Source organism: Capra hircus, chromosome 20, assembly GCF_001704415.2.
Source record: "Capra hircus breed San Clemente chromosome 20, ASM170441v1, whole genome shotgun sequence".
In the NCBI taxonomy this organism is placed as follows: domain Eukaryota; kingdom Metazoa; phylum Chordata; class Mammalia; order Artiodactyla; family Bovidae; genus Capra; species Capra hircus.
In genome coordinates this window covers 21,118,612-21,123,179 of record NC_030827.1, presented here as the reverse complement: position 1 = coordinate 21,123,179, position 4,568 = coordinate 21,118,612, and the positions used below count along the sequence as shown (strand labels likewise).

Genomic DNA, 4,568 nt, shown 5'->3' with positions numbered 1-4,568 from the left:
GCGAGCGAGAGCAGTCAACTTGAACCAAACTAGAAAGGTTCAGGGTGGGGCCCAGAGTGTACCTAATTAGTGAGATAGGCCAAGAGCAAATTCCAGTTCATTGCACTTTCCATTAATTGTGCTCATAAAATTTAAATCATATGGAAGAAGTGGAAGTTGCTGTCTTCTCAGTAGATGTTTTGTTTCTGTGGTAAATTTTGGAGGAAGAATTGGGTGATAAAATGATCTGGTCAGCTGAGGAGTCACCCAGGCCCAAGATGAGAGGACAGCTTCTAGTAGGCCACGACTGAAACTGGAAAACAAAGCGAACCAAAGACCTGGGACTCCTTCATCCACCTAGGTCTCCTTCATCCACCTAGGTCAGCTCCAGAGCAAGGAAAGAACGACCAGAAGAATTCTTCTCTAACAACCACATGCACCTTTTAAGATGCTGCAGAACTGCACCCGGAAAAGGTGAGGAGGAAGGGAAGGTGTGTTATTTAAAGTAATCAACTTGGCTGCCAGAAGAAACACTGCCTAAATCTCAGTGGCTTAGCATAGTCACATTGCCATTTCCCCTTCCGTCAAGAAAGGAGACGTGGGAGAAGTCAGTGTCCACTTGGCAGCTCATGGCCGATAAAGGGAAAAATTTTTAGAGCACAGACCTGGAAACGTCACACGTCAGTCCCCTCTCATTCATTGTCTACACACCAATCATTGTCCACACACCAGTCATTCATTGTCTACACACCAAGTCGCTTCAGTCGTGTCTGGCTCATGGTAACCCCATGGACTACAGGCCCCTAGGTCCCCCTGTCCGTGGGATTCTCCAGGCAGGAATACTGGAATGTGTTGCCATTTCATTCTCCGGGGCATCTTCCGGGCCCGGGGATCAAACCCACATCTCTTACATCTCCTGCTTTGGCAGGCATGTTCTTTACCACTAGTACCACCTGGGGAGGCCTAGTCATTGTTTAGAAAGCAGTAAGAAAGACTTCTCCATCAGCAACAGGACTGGTTAGTGTAACTTAGCTATTTCTAAACAGAAAAAATACAAGTGAAAAATACTGTGTGATATCACTTGTATGTGGAATCTAAAATACACAAAAAACCAGGGAATATAACAAAAATGAAGCAGACTCACAGATTTGGAGAACAAACTAGTGGCTGCCAGTGTGTGTGTGTGTGGAGAGGGGCGGTAATCTAAGCATGGGGGAATGTGAGGTACAAATTGCTGGGTGTAAGATAGGCTCGAGGATGTATTGTGCAACATGGGGAATATAGCCAATATTTTGTAATAACTGCAAATGGAAAGTAATCTTCAAAAGCTGTATAAAAATCACTATGATGTTTACTTTAAATATCTTACAATTTTGTCAATTAATTCTCAATAAAGCTAAAAAAAGTTTTAAGTAAAAGACAATTTTAAAAATTAAAATATACTCCTAGTTAAAAAAGAGAAAAAGCAAAAATTCCCTAGCAGAAGGAAAGTAAAATAATCAAAAAGAAAAAGGGAAGGGCAAAATCAAAATAAAGGGTGACGTTTGGAAGGCACTCAGGAGAAGTCTGTGCTCTCCGGGTTTCTCTTACATAGAGCATCCCTTACCTTAGACCATCATATGGCTGAAGAGTAGAGTATATATGTAAATATGGAACATATGCATAAAGATGTGTACACATATACATATGTTTCATTCTTCAGCTGTATGTGACTGTGTGTGTATATGTATATACGTAGAGCAGAGATGGGGTCCAGAGTGTGAAAAAGAACAGAAGATATTTAAAAGCATATGTTAAAAATATATTTATATCAGCTATATTCTCTCCTTTCAGCAAATTCTGGTTTCTTGTGATATTCAAATCATTTGGGCCTTGAACTGGACACACATCCCCAAACACATCATTTTCCTCCATTGCTGTTTGTTTAGGGGCACATACTGTGTATGGGGTCTCACAGAGTCGGACACGACTGAAGTGACTTAGCAGCAGCAGCAACTGTGTTTTCTGACTATTCCAGTTAGAAAGCAAAATAGTAGTTGTAATGTGTTCATCCTGCCTCTTTACCTTTTTCCCCTTATCTTTCAGTCAAATGCTGGTATTTTTTTTAAGATCTAGCTAAGTGCTCTCAGCAACTTGTACTTTGTACTCAAGCACTTTTGAATGTTAATTGTTTTGTCTGCTTGTTTACCCTGCTCCACATTTTCCCCGAAGACCAGCTCATCCTGCATAGAGCTCTTGGCAGACGAGTGAGCATGCCTATGTAAATTACTGGCTGAACAGAGAAATTTTGGAGTGAAAGGGTGAAGTATTAATAGTTCTATGAAACAGTAGGGTGAAATCAGGCCTATCCCTACAAAATAGGGACATCTATGCTCTATGAAAACGATGAATGAGAATAGAAGCTCTATTCTAACTAGCTTTTTTTTTTTTTTGGTCTGATATTGCCTTGTCTGGTATTCCCATTACTCAGAACCATATCTGGCATAAACTGTGTGTGCAATAGAAATTTGTTGGCTAGATGAAGGAACAGGAGCAAAAAGATGAGGCAGTTCTATAGGTCCTAGTCTAAAAACCCTTTCACCAGTTTTTTTCTTATATTTTCACCCAATATGTTCCTTCAATAGCTTTGCCCATACTGTTTGTCCATACCTCTCTCAAGACACATCCCTTCTGAAGCAACGTGGTGCTAAATCCTCAATTTGTTAAATAGGGAACTAAACTGCAACAGAGACCAAGTTATTTTGATTCAGGGGTTTCATCAAAGTGATTCAGGCATCTTCACGTTGGGTTTGAGTCCTCGGCCCAAGAGCCTTCTTTCAACCATCCTAACATATCTCCCCTCCTAGACTAGGGCATAGCCATGGGGGCTGTGGCAAGCAGAATAATTCTTGCTCCCATTAGCAGCTGTGTTAAGAGGGACAGTGAGTGGGGGGTGTGTGAGGCCATTACAATCAGAGGAAGAAGTGGAGAGGCTGATGGAGTTGGGAAAGACTTTACTGATTAACTGAGTCATCAGCCTAAAGAACTGACTGTCAGAAATGAGAGATTGTGTGTTTGGGTGAATGGGTTGGTGAGGGTAAAAGTGAGCTACTTTAGACTCTTTGGGAAGCATGGTAGAGGGATTAGGGAAGCAACTCTAGAAACATGGAGTGGATTATTTCTTAGACCAGGGTCAGGAAGGTCCCAGGGCTGAAGCTACCAGCCCCAGCAGGAAACCCCTCCTGAGAAGCGCACATCCTCCTCTCTTGGGCAGTTGTGACGCAGCAGGTGATCTTCGATGCCCTAATTAGCACTCTTGGTGTGACAAGGGTGGCTCCCATTCTGAAGTTTCCTTTCTGTGTTGTTTTACAGAAGATTTCACGGGAAAGGACCGCAAACTCAGTTCCTCTTCCATTTTGTTGAAGATCAGCACGTTACAATTGTTCAGAAGCAAAATTTCATAAGCTTGGCTGTGGAATAGTTGTGATGCAAAAACAATCACAAAAGGCTTAGCCTTGCTGCTTTATTGACACAGCCTTCCTGTCCCCACATCTTGCTTCCTGTCAGGAAAGTGGGACGTGTTGGATGATTTCCCAGCTTCTCTTTGGAGAGGAAGTCTACAGGTTTTCCACCAACCAGCCCCCGCCAATCTGCGCTCCCCGGGAACACCTGCAGCTAAAGGCTATGCCCATTCTCTTTTGTGCGCTTACAGCTATCAAAATAAATGAGCCATCTTGGCTGGGAAATCACATCTCTTTCCAGAGTAACCTCACTCTCCACATGTGCACAAAGATGCATATGCCCTGATGGGAAGCGCTTTGCCTATGACTAGAATTATAATTCAGGCATTCTGCGTATAAAACCAACGTCAATACATGTCTCAATACAGCTTCTAAAAGACCACATGTACCAGCAGCTTTTCCCTAATGCAGACCATTTCTTCCACACTGAGTAAATTCTTAAGCCCGCATCATAATGAAACACAAGGGAATTTCCCACCTCCTCTGCTCAGATGTCTCATTAATACAATACTAATAATTCTTGCTGAGTATAAGTCCTTTTCTCACTCACTCATTCACTCCCATTCCGAACAACTGTCTCGGGAGCCAGCATTCTCCTCACCCCTCTGCTGATCCACCAGGACTCTAAAGTTTGTTCAGATACCCTGGGATCTTAAGACAACTTTATGTTCAGCTTAAGGGCTAACTCGGGGATCAAGACTGTGCTACGGTCTGCTCACATGGATGTTCATCTATTACTATGTGTAACCCTGGCTCTGAGAATTAGTCATTTGAATTCCTTGGATAGAGAAACAACAAAAAACACAAATCCACAGGCAAAAAACCTGATCACAAGATAAAAGGATCCCTGATATGTCACTAATGCTGATACAATACTAATCCATCTGTGGTGGGGCATCCATAGCTGTACTGGCGATGATAGCACAAGAGAAGTAGGCGTGATTATAAACAGATCTGTGGACCTGAAGGCCGACTGTTCAGTGCTACAGAACCCAGCACCGCTATGGAATTTCCTCAGACAATAATGGCTGGGTTTGATGAGAACTAAGAATGTAGTACAGAGCTATCCTTTCCCGGACTTCCTCACGC

At 42.7% G+C, this 4,568-nt stretch overlaps 1 long non-coding RNA gene across 1 annotated transcript; it reads left to right on the top strand.

Annotated features, from left to right (window-relative positions):
* LOC102185395 lies at window positions 218-3,709 on the top strand. Its single transcript, XR_001919815.1, has 2 exons — window positions 218-453; window positions 3,331-3,709. It is a non-coding gene; the product is annotated as an uncharacterized LOC102185395 (long non-coding RNA).